The sequence below is a fragment of the Mandrillus leucophaeus genome, unplaced genomic scaffold (assembly GCF_000951045.1).
Source record: "Mandrillus leucophaeus isolate KB7577 unplaced genomic scaffold, Mleu.le_1.0 Scaffold1191, whole genome shotgun sequence".
In the NCBI taxonomy this organism is placed as follows: domain Eukaryota; kingdom Metazoa; phylum Chordata; class Mammalia; order Primates; family Cercopithecidae; genus Mandrillus; species Mandrillus leucophaeus.
Window position 1 is genome coordinate 176793 of NW_012100221.1, and position 12984 is coordinate 189776.

Genomic DNA, 12984 nt, shown 5'->3' on the forward strand with positions numbered 1-12984 from the left:
CTCAAAATAATAAGAGCTATTTATGACAAACCCACAGCCAATATCATACTGAATGGGCAAAAACTGTAAAAATTCCCTTTGAAAACAATTTTCAACATTCTTAAAGGAAATAATTTTCAATCCAGAATTTCATATCCTGCCCAACTAAGCTTCATGAGCAAAGGATACATAAAATCTTCTACAAACAAGCAAATGCTGAGAGATTCTGTCACCTCTAGGCCTGCGTTACAAGAGCTCCAGAAGGAAGCACTAAACATGGAAAGAAACAACCAGTACCAGGCAATGCAAAAAACATAACAAATTGTAAAGAACATTGACAATATGAAGAAACTGCATCAACTAACAGGCAAAACAACCAGCTAGCATCATAATGAGAGGATCAAATTCACACATAAAAATATTAACCTTAAATATACACAAACTAAATGCCCCAATTAAAAGACACAGACTGGCAAATTGAATAAAGAGTCCAGACCCAACAGTGTGCTATATTCAGAAGACCCATCTCACATGCAAAGACACACACAGGCTCAAAATAAAAGGATGGAGGAATATTTATGAAGAAAGTCAAAAACATAAAAAAGGAGAAGTTGCAATCCTAATCTCTGATAAACCAGACCTTAAGCCAACAAAGATCAAAAGAGACAAAGAAGGACATTACATAATGGGAAAGGGATTAATGAAACAAGAAGAGCTATCTCTCCTAAATATACATGCACCCAATACAGGAACAACCAGATTCATAAAGCAAGTTCTTAGAGACCTATAAGGAGACTTAGACTCCTACACAATAATAGTTGGAGACTTTAACACCCCACGGTCATTATGAGGCATATCAATGAGACGGAAAATTAACAAGGATATTCAGGACTTGAAGTCAGCTCTGAACGAAGTAGACCTAATACCCAGGTACAGAACACTCCACGTCAAATCAACAGAATGCATATTCTTCTCAGCACCTCATAGCACTTTTTCTAAAATTGATCACATAATTGGAAGTAAAACACTCCTAAGGAAACGCAAAAGATCAGAAATCATAACAAACAGCCTCTCAGACCACAGTGCAATCAAATTAGAACTCAAAATTAAGAACCTCGCTCAAAACTGCACAATTACATGAAAAGTGAACAATCCACTCTTGAATGACTACTGGGTAAATAACAAAAAGTAGACAGAAATAAAGATAGTCTTTGAAACCAATGAGAGCAAAGACACAACGTACAAGAATCTCTGGGACACATTTAAAGCAGTGTCTAGAGGGAAATTTACAGTACTAAATGGCTATAAGAGAAAGCAGGAAAGATTTAAAATTGACACCTTTACATCAAAATTAAAAGAACTAGAGAAGTAACTGAAAACAAATTCAAAGGCTAGCAGAAGACATGGAATAACTTAGATCAGAGCAGAACTGAAGGAGATAGAGACACAAAAAAACTCTTCAAAAAATCAATGAATACAGGAGCTGTTTTTTGAAAAGATTAACAAAATAGATTGACCACCAGCCAGACCAATAACGAAGAAAACAGAGAAGAATCAAATAGACACAATAAAAAATGATATAGGGGATATCACCACCAATCCCACAGAAATACAAACTACCATCAGAGATTACTATAAACACATCTATGCAAATAAACTAGAAAATCAAGAAGAAATGGAAAAATTCCTGGACATATACATCTTCTCAAGTCTAAACCAGGAAGAAGACGAATCCTTGAATAGAGCAAAAGCAAGCTCTGAAATTGAGACAGTAATTGATAGCTTACCGACCAAAAAAGAAAGTCCAGGAGAAGATGGTTTAATAGCCGATTTCTACCAGAGGTACAAAGAGGAGCTGGTACCAATCCTTCTGAAACGAATTCAAACAATAGAAAAAGAGGGCTCCCTAACTCATTTTATGAGGCCAGCATCATCCTGATACCAAAATCTGGCAAAGACACAACAACAAAAAAAGAAAATTTCAGGCCAATATCCCTGATGAACATTGATGTGAAAACTCTCAATAAAAGACTGGTGAACTGAATTCAGCAGCATATCATAAAGTTTAGCCACCACAATGAAGTTGGCTTCATACCTGTGATTCCAGGCTGGTTTAACATATGCAAATCAATAAACGTAATCCATCACATAAACAGAACCAATGACAAAAAACACATGATTATCCAATAGATGCAGAAAAGGGCTTCAACAAAATTCAATTCCCCTTCATGCTAAAAATTCCTGATAAACTAAGTATCATTGGAAAATATCTCAAAATGATCAGAGCTATTTATGAAAAACCCTCAGCCAATTATCATACTGAATGCGCAAAAACTGGTAGCATTCACTTTGAAAATGAACACAAAAAGGAATGCCCTCTCTGTCCACTCCAATTCAACGTAGTATTGGAAGTTCTGGCCAGGGCAATCAGGCAAGAGAAAGAAATAAAGTGTATTCAAATAGGAAGGGAGGAAGTCAAACTGTCTCTGTTTGCAGATGACATGATTGTGTATTTAGAAAACCCCATTGTCTCAGCCCAAAAATCTCCTTAAGCTGATAAGCAACTTCAGCAAAGTCTCAGGATACAAAATCAATGTGCAAAAATCACAAGCATTCCTGTACATCAATAGCAGACAAACAGAGAGCCTAATCATGAATGAACTCTCATTCACAATTGCTACTCAGAGAATAAAACACCTAGGTATACAACTTACAAGGGATGTGAAGGACCTCTTCAAGGAGAACTACAAACCACTGTTCAAGGAAATAAGAGAGGACAGAAACAAATGGGAAAACATTCCATGCTCTTGGATAGGAGGAATCAATATCATGAAAATGGCCATATTGCCCAAAGTAATTTATAGATTCAATGCTATCCCCATCAAGCTACCACTGACTTTCTTAACAGAATTGGAAAAAAAAACTAATTTAAACTATTCATATGGAACCAAAACGACCCTGCATAGCCAAGACATTCCTAAGCAAAAAGAACAAAGCTGGAGGCATCACACTACCTGTGTGAATGTACTTCAAACTATACTACAGGGCTACTGTAACCAGAACAGCATGGTACTGGTACCAAAACAAATATATAGACGAATGGAACAGTACAGAGGCCTCAGAAATAACACCACACATCTACAACCATCTGATCTTTAACAAACCTGACACAAACAAGCAATGGGGAAAAGATTCCCTGATTAATAAATGGTGTTGGGAAAACTGGCTAGCCATATGCAGAAAACTGAAACTGAACACATTCCTTACACCTTATACAAAAGTCAACTCAAGATTGATTAAGGAATTAAACATAAGACCTAAAACCATAAAAATCCTAGAAGAAAACCTGGGCAATACCACTCAGGATATAGGCATGGGCAAATATTTCATGTCTAAAACACCAAAAGTAATGGCAACAAAAGCCAGAATTGACAAGTGGAACCTAATTAAATGAAAGAGCTTCTGGACAGCAAAAGAAACTATTACCAGAGTGAAGAGGCAACCTACAGAATAGTAGAAAATGTTTGCAATCTATTCAAATGACAAAGGGCTAATATCCAGGATCTACAAAGAACATAAACACAATTACAAGAAAAAAAAATCAAAAAGTAGGCAAAGGATATGAACAGACACTTCTCAAAATAAGACATTGATGCAGCCATCAAACCTATGAAAAAATGCTCATCATCACTGATCATTAGAGAAATGCAAATCAAAACTACAATGAGATACCATCTCATACCAGTCAGAATGGCAATCATCAAAAAGACAGGAAACCACAGATGCTGGAGAGGATGTGGAGAAGCAGGAATGCTTTTCCACTGTTGGTGGGAGTGTAAATTAGTTCAACCATTGTGGAAGACAGTGTGGCGATTCCTCAGGCATCTAGAACTAGAAATACCGTTTGACCCAGCAATCCCACTACTGGGTGTATACCCAAAGGATTATAAATCATTCTACTATAAAGACACATGCACATGTATGCTTATTGCAGCACTATTCACAATAGCAAAGACTTGGAACCAACCCAAATGTCCATCAATGATAGACTGGATAAAGAAAATGTGGCACATATACACCATGCAATACTATGCAGCTATAAAAAGGATGAGTTCATGTCCTTTGCAGGGACATGGATGAAGCTGGAAACCACCATTCTCAGCAAACTATGACAAGAGTATAAAACCAGACACTGCATGTTTTCACTCATAAGTGTGAGTTGAACAATGAAAGCACATGGACATAGGGAGGGGAACGTCATACACCAGCACCAGTTGGGGGTCATGGGCTAGGGGAGGGATAGCAATAGGAGAAATACCTAATGCACGTGAAAGGATGATGGGTGCTGCAAACCACCATGTCACGTGAATACCTATGTAACATAACTGCACGTTCTGTATATGTACCCCAGAACTTAAAGTAAAATTTAAAAAATAAAATTAAAAAAAAAAACAGAAATAGAAAAAAAAACTAAAACTTTCAAATGAATTCCACAAGGTCTCAGTATTCAAAATGAACATAAAAATCATTTACACTTCTATGTATTAGCAATGAACACATGAAAACTGAAATTAAAAGCACAATACAACTTATAGACTCTCAAAGAAAGTACATTACTTAGAATCAAGATTTGTTTGCGGAAAACTCCAAAATGTTGATTAAATTGAAGAAGATTTATACAGATGCAGAGACATCTGTTTTCATGGATCAGGAACCTCAAATATTATAAATTCATACATAGTTTTAATTTGTCTTTAAAATCCCAGAAAGATTGTCTTAATTTATTTTAAAGTTTTATGTGTACATAGTAGGTATGTATAAATTTTTATGGTATATGAGTTATTTTGATACACGCATACAATGCATAATAATCACTTAATGGTAAATGGGGTATCTATCCCCTTGAGTACTTACTGTATGTGTTACAAAAAAAATTCAGTTATACACATTTTGTTACAGTAAATTATTTTGACTATAGCCACCTTTTTATACTATCAAATATTAGATATTATTCATTTTTTGTACTCATTAACCATTCTCAGCTCCCACACAGTCCCCTTAGTACCCTTGCAAGCCACTTGTAACCATCCTTCTACTCTCTATATCCATGTGTTCAATTGTTCTTATTTTTAAATTCCACCAATAAATGATAACAAGTGAGGTTTGTCTTTACATGACTGGCTTATTTCACTTAAAACAATGACATCCATTTCCATTCATGTTGCATCCTGCTAGGATGAGCATTTCTCCTCTGGCTAGGTCTGGTCTAAATGCATCCTCCAATGTGCTGACTCTAACTAAGGCCAGCAGAGCTTTTCTCTCCACTATGATAGGACCCAATACCATTAAAAAGTGAGCAAAGGCCATGAACAAACAGTTCTCAAAAGACATACCTGCGGTCAACAAACAATTTAAACATCACTGATCATTAGGAAAATGCAAATCAAAGCCACAATGAGATACCATCTCCCACCAGTCGGAATGGCTATTACTAAAAAGTCAAAAAGTAACACATACCGGTGAAGTTGTTCAGAAAAAGGAAAGTTTTTACATGGTTGGTTGGAGTGTAAATTAGTTCAACCATTGTTGATGACAGTGTGGCAATTTCTCAAAGACCTAGAGAAAGAAATGTCATTGGACTCAGCAGTCCCATTACTGGCTATGTACACAAAGGAATATAAATCTTTTTATTTTAAAGATGCATGCACGTGTTTGTTCCCTGTAACACTATTTGCAGTAGCAAAGACGTTGAATCAACCTACAAGCCCATCAATGATAGGCTGGATAAAGAAAATGTGGTACATATACACCATAAAATACTACGCAGCCATCAAAAGGAAAAAGATCATGTCTTTTGCAGTGACATGGATGGAGTTGGAGGCCACTATCCTTGGCAAACTAATGCAGGAACAGAAAACTAAATACCATATGTTCTCACTTTTAAGTGGGAGCTGAATGATGTGAACACATGGACACATGGGGAGGAAAAACACACACTAGTTGGAAGGTGAGGAGGGTGGTAGTAGGGAGAGCATCTGGAAGAAGAGTTAAAGGATGCTGGGCTTAATACCTGGGTGATAGGATGATCTGTGCAACAGGCTACATTGGCATATGTTTATCTATATAACAAACTTGCACATTCTGCACATCATTTTAAAGTAAAAGTTGAAAATTAAAAAAGAAATAAAGTGAATGAAGAAAACAAATTAGGAAGAAAAAGAAACGGGAGAGTCATGGGACTTGTCCCAGCCAGGTAAAAGTCTTCAGATTATTAAGAAGTAGAATAAAGAAAATGAAAAATGATGGAGTTAAAACGAAGGTCTTAATGCAACACTATCAAAGGTTGGATGGACAAAAGGGAGGCTCTTCTCATCACCCGACATTAAAAGGTCCCTAATCAGTTTGCTGTATTTCTCCCAGTTTGGAGAAATTTTAAAAAGCTGGAAAGGGCGCAGTAGCTGTGCATCCTGGTGCTCTTGACCTCTCCGCGTTTGCAGCCTAGCCCCAGTCAGTCAGTGCTGAGGACTTCAACAGTCATGTCAAAGCTCCATAGTGAAACCAGGACTGTGTTCATTCAGACCCAGAAGCTGCATGCAGCCATGGCTGACACATTCCTGGAACACACGTGCCACATGGACATTGACTGGCCACCCATAGCAGCCAGGAATACTGGCCTCATCTGTACCATCGACCCAGCTCTCTGATCTGTGGAGATGCTGAAGGAGATTATTAAGTCTGGTATGAATGTGGCTGGTCTGAACTTCTCTCATGGAACTCATGAGTATCAGTGGAGACCATCGAGAACATGTGCACAGTCACAGAAAGTTTTGCTTCTGACCCCCATCCTCTACCAGTCGGTTGCTGAGGTTCTGGACACTAAAGGACGTGAGATCCGAACTGGGCTCTTTAAGGGCAGTAGCACTCTAGAGGTGGACCTGAAGAAGTGAGCCACTCTCAAACTCATGCTGGATAATGCCTACATGGAAAAGTGTGATGAGAACATCTTGTGGCTGGACTACAAGAACATCTGCAAGGTGGTAGAACTGGGCAGCAAGATCTATGTGGATGATGGGCTTCCTTCTCTCCAGGTGAAGCAGAAAGGTGCTGACTTCCTCGTGATGGAGGTAGAAAATGGTGGCTCCTCAGGCAGCAAGAAGGGTGTGAACCTTCCCGGGACTGCCGTGGACCTGCTTGCCATGCCAGAGAAGGACATCCAGGACCTGAAGTTTGGGGTTGAGCAGGATGTCGATACGGTGTTTGCCTCGTTCATCTGCAAGGCATCTGATGCCCACAAAGTTAGGAAGGTCCTGGGAGAGAAGGGAAAGAACATCAAAGTAATCAGCAAAATTGAGAATCATGAGGGGGTTTGGAGGTTTGATGAAATCCTGGAGACCAGCGATGGGCTCATGGTGGCTCATGATGATATAGGCATTGAGATTCCTGCAGAGAAACTCTTCCTTGCTCAGAAGATAATGATTGGGTGCTGCAACCAAGCTGGGAGGCCTGTCATCTGTGCCACTCTGATGCTGGAGAGCATAATCACGAAGCCCCACCCCACCCGGTGTGAGGGCAGTGATGTTGCCAATGCAGTCCTGGACAGAGCAGACTGCATCATGCTGTCTGGAGAAGCAGTCAAAGGGGATTATCCTCTGGAGGCAGTTCGCATGCAGCACCTGATTGCCGGTGAAGCAGAGGCCGCCATCTAATACTTGCAGTTACATGAGGAGCCCCCCCTCCTGGCGCCCATTACCTGTTACCCCACAGAATCCACTGACGTGGCCGCAGTGGAGGCCTCCTTCGGGTGCTGCAGTGGGGCCATAATCATCCTCACCAAGTCTGGCAGTTCTGCTCACTAGGTGACCAGATACTGCCCATGTACACCCATCGTTGCTGTGACATGGACTCCCCAGACAGTTTGTCAGGCCCACCTGTACCGTAGCATCTTCCCTGTGCCGTGCAAGGACGCAGTCCAGTAGACCTGGGCTGAGAATGAGGACCACCGGGTGAACTTGGCCATGAATGTTGGCAATGCCGGAGGCTTCTTCAAGAAGGGAGATGTGGTCATTGTGCTGACCAGTTGGTGCCCTGGCTCCAGCTTCACCAACACCATGCGTGTTGTTTCCGGTGCCCCAGCTCCAGCTTCACCAACACCATGCGTGTTGTTTCCATGTCGTGATGGACCCAGAGACCCTCTTGCAGCCCCTGTCCCTCCTGGTTCCCACTACCCATCTATTAGGACAGCAACACTTTTAGAGCTCACCCTGGGCTGTAATGTGGTGGGCTGGGTCACCTGGGAAGATTAATGCCTTGCTGAAACATGGCTGTTTTTAGAACCTGCTCTTGAGTGGGACAACCCAGAGCTTGGCTGTCCATCATGTGACCTTACCCAAGCAAGGGAAGAAGGAGGAATGCAGGACTGGAGGCTCCTGGAATCTATGGCAAAAAGGTGACAGCTTCCTTTCCTTTCTGTACTCTGTTCAGTTCCTTTATTAAATGGATGCACAGAGGACTCCCAACCCTGGCCCAGGGTCAGGAAACAGCCAGCAAGAGTTAGGGGCCTTAGGGCATGGGACTGTGGTTCCAGTTTAAGCAGACTCTGGCCCTGGCCCATACTTGCTTTCCCAAACTCCTGGGGCTCCCCTGTTTGCACCTGTCCCCACCCTCCACTCAGCTGTCCTGCAGCAAACACTCCACCCCTCAACTTCCATTTCCCCCCACTGCTGCAGCCACATCCAGGCCCGTTGTTATACAGCCTACCTGTATGTCAATAAACAGCAGCTGAAGCAGACACACGCAAAAGCTGGAAGGCAGAGATTACAATTAAAAATCGAATCTGAAATTGCCTGGTGCAAGAGTAGGGCAGATTAATCAAGGTAAAGATTGACAAAAGGGTCAGGGTCCTTTGACTCAACCCTTGGCTGGGGACCTAAAGCATTTTGCACAAGAAAGGGCACAATTGCCTTGGGGTGGGGAAAAGAAGTTTCTCAAACTATAACATAAAAATGTAAGGGTTTACGGGATTATGAATGTTAGTATATTTGAATACACTTTATATGAAGTGATTGCATCTCTTTCAACTGATTGTATTATGGGAATGAACATTGTAGATTATTGGGGAATGTTTCCTCTACCTGCTACTGTAAAACAGAAGGCATTTAAATTTGCCCTTCAAGCAACATTATTTGGACATGACAAATGAGAATCTGTATGATTGCCCGAGTTCACACAGTGAAGAGTAGAAGCCAAAGTGCTGGCTGGTAATGACAAATTATTTACTTATTCCACTTGAAGGGCATTTACTGCCTTGGGTAAAGCTATCCCTATGACACCTGAAATCCCCATGCTGTATCAGGTGATGTCAGATACATATTCTAATGGGGATGGCAGTGTCCAGAAGAGGTTTATAATAAAATGAAAATGGATTATAGAGGATCATGCTACCTGGAGAATGCAAGGAGGAGATACTCTCAAGCAGGGATATTTTTTCTTCCACAACTTACTTGTAACTGCATGAAAAACTGCTAAATTCTACGGTACCTGATAAATAGCTCTCAACTGACCAACCAAGAGCTACTTGGTTCACAGATGGCAATTCCAAGGTAAATGGACACCATCCCCTTTAGAAGGCTGTTACTTTAGACCAAAAAAGGTAAAAACAGGCCTGCTCCATGAGCTGAATTGCATGTTGTTTTTTTAACAGTGATGGGAAAATTATACAATGGTACAAGCCCCTGTGTTTAAGTTTTTACTAGCCCATGGGCAGTGACCAATAGCCTGGCTATATGCTCAGATAGCAGGGCAATGGGAACCTGGCCTGTTAAAAGAATGCCCATATGGAGCATGGCTCCATGGAGATTTGAGGGGTGCATTAAAGTAGAACAAGTCAATGACTATCAGAACTCTCTTCCAGGTTCAGAAAGTGACTGAAATTGACAAGCAGATATCCCCATGTGTTCCACTGAGGTGGTCATCTGGGTCCATCCAATAAGTGGATATGGAGTTATTGTAGCAGTGCAGAGACATGCTGAATCTAGACATGTTCCTTTTGAACCCTCTCAGGCACAAAATTCCAGAAAAAAACTCTTCCATTTCTCAGCAAGAGAGACAGAGGCTGCTGATTCCTATAGGACAGATTTCTCTGGTGGGAAGGCTCTGAACATAACTGGCAATTGAGACTGATGCTTGTATCCCTGAAGGGCTGAAAGTGGGTCTTGACAAGTATAGACACTAACTCTGAAGTAAGCTCTGCTTGTCCAATGAACAATGAAAATGCTCAGAGTGCCAAACAAACAAACAAACAAAAGACATTTCATGGATGTGGATGGCTGACTATCACTTTTTCAGACCAAAGAGCACACTGTACAGTCCATAAATTCCAACAATGGGCAGAGAGATATCCTCCTTAGAGTAATTGTTTGATGGAGAAGTACAACAGGCAATTGGTTTCAATTGGTTGTCTAAGACAGGGGGAGATAAAGGAATAAAGAGCTGGCTTACATGCCTTCATTAGTGTGTGCTCACACTCAACATGAATAGGAATGTAGTGCCCCTGTTAGACTTTTCTGTTTTATTTTGTTTTGTTTTGTTTCTGGTTGATCTGGCGGAAGAGATAATGGGGAAGATGCATGTATAATCATGCAGTTCTCACCAAGCAAGGAGTACACTGGTATAAAAACTATGTATTTTTTTTCTTTCTTCCCAAATTATCTCAAAAAATGATTTTTGTCTCCTTTGCCTGATGCAGTGATCTTAGGACCAGGACTTCAAGTACAAGTGCTGCAATAGCAGGGATAATTTCTAAATAGAAAACTGTAACTATGCTTTTAAACTTTATGTCAAAATTCCTAAAAACACTATGGTGGTGGGTTGTGTCTTCACCATATCTAGCAAAATTGAGGCTAGCAGTGAGTGCAGCTATGTTGCCCGTTGGTAAAAATAGCTCACTAATTCTGCACCTTACGCTGTCTGAATGGGAGTGAACTGAGGAGGAGCTACTTGCTAGACTTGTATTGCTACCTGCAATGTAGACAAGCACAGTGGTGATTCTAATGCCCCTTCCAAAAGTGAAAAAGTGTTAGTGTTAATGAAGAGAAGGGGAAATAGCAGCTGAGAGTGAAAAATGAATAAATGGGTTCTTCAATGAGGAAATTTATTTATTTATTTATTTATTTAATTAATTTATTATTATTATTATACTTCAAGTTCCAGGGTACATGTGCATAATGTGCAGGTTTGTTACATATGTATCCTTGTGCCATGTTGCTGTGCTGCACCCATCAACTCATCAGCACCCATCAACTCGTCATTTACATCAGGTATAACTCCCAATGCAATCCCTCCCCCCTCCCCCCTCCCCATGACCATGATAGGCCCCGTTGTGTGATATTCCCCTTCCCGAGTCCAAGTGACAGACTGGATTAAGAAAATGTGGCACATATACACCATGGAATACTATGCAGCCATAAAAAAGGATGAGTTTGTGTCCTTTGTAGGGACATGGATGCAGCTGGAAATGAGGAAATTTAATATTACATTAAAAACTCAAAAGAGTCTCAGAGCAAGAGATAACATTGATTGTCTCAGCGTAATTATCTCAGATGCCTGAAAGGGTGAAATTGTATACGTACCAAGGTCACTCCTGCTTTTGGAACCTGACAAGATTGAGAGGATGCCTACATACTTGAGTGACCTCATCTTGGGAGATATTCATACATTATGATGGACTGGATTAATTGTTATTGATTGATTGTAATATATCTATCGATCTATCTATATCTATATATACAGAGAAATATAGATATAGATATAGATATAATGTAAAAGTTCCATGGTAAAAAACTAGGGAGTGGCATGTGGTGTTATGGTATACATTGACTTTTGTCCATGGTTACGGACTCATAACTCCCACAGCCCTTGTTACCATCTTTTATTATAATACTGGATGTGTTACAACTCAGGAGCAGGGCCAGGTGCAGTGGCTCAGGCCTGTAATCCCCGCACTTTGGGAGGCCCAAAAGAGCAGATCACTTGAGGTCAGATGTTCAAGACCAGCCTGGCCTAAATAGTGAAACCCCATCTCTACTAAAAATACAAAAATTAGCTGGGTATGGTGACATGCACATGTAATCCCAGCTACTCGGGTGACTGAGGCAGAAGAATCACTTGAACCCAGGAAGCGGAGGTTGCAGTGAGCTGAGATTGCACCACTGCACTCCAGCATGGGTGACAGAGAAAGACTTCATCTCAAAAACAAAACAAAACAAATAACTCAGGGGCAGGCCTCTGACCTCCTGCCCTTCTTGCACTCTAATGTTTCTCTGCCTTTCTGAATGTGAATCTTAAGACCTTCCAGAGAGGGTCTCACCCTATACCCTGGAGGAAGAAATCCTGATGTCATGAAGCTTCCGTGAAACCCCAAGGGAGCAGACAGGGTTAAGGGAACATCCAGATAGGTGAACACGTGGAGATCCCTGGATGGTGGTGCACCCAGGGAAGACATGGAAACTCTATGCCTCTTCCCTTATACCTCACCCTATGCATCTCTTCAGCTAGTCTAGCAAGTAGTCTAGTCTAACAGGTAGGTCCTCCTTAGTTCACTCCCATTCAGACAGGGTAAGGTGCAGAATTAGTGAGCTAGTTTTAACATCAGGCAATATAGCTGCATTCAGTGTTAGCCTCAATTTTTCTAGATGTGGTAAAGGCACAACCCACCACCATCATGCCTTTAGTACATTTGACATAAAGCTTAAAAGTTGTATCCTTTGCAATATTATTTATAATAAACCAATAAACATAGGTAAGTGTTTCCCTGAGTTCTGTGAGCTGCTTCTGCAAATTAATCAATCCCAAAGAAGGAGTCATGGGGACTCTAATTTGAAGTCACTTAATCAGAAGTTCTGGGGACCCAGACTTGCAACTGGTGTGTGGAGAGGAGAAGTCTTGGGAATTGAGACCTCTACTGTGGGATCTGACACTATCTTCAGGTAGGTATTGATAGAAATGAAT

General features: G+C 40.9%; 1 pseudogene; it reads left to right on the plus strand.

Moving 5' to 3' along the window:
- The first annotated feature begins 6506 nt into the window (after positions 1 to 6506).
- Positions 6507 to 8282, plus strand: LOC105529612 (annotated as a pseudogene).
- Positions 8283 to 12984: the final 4702 nt, after the last annotated feature.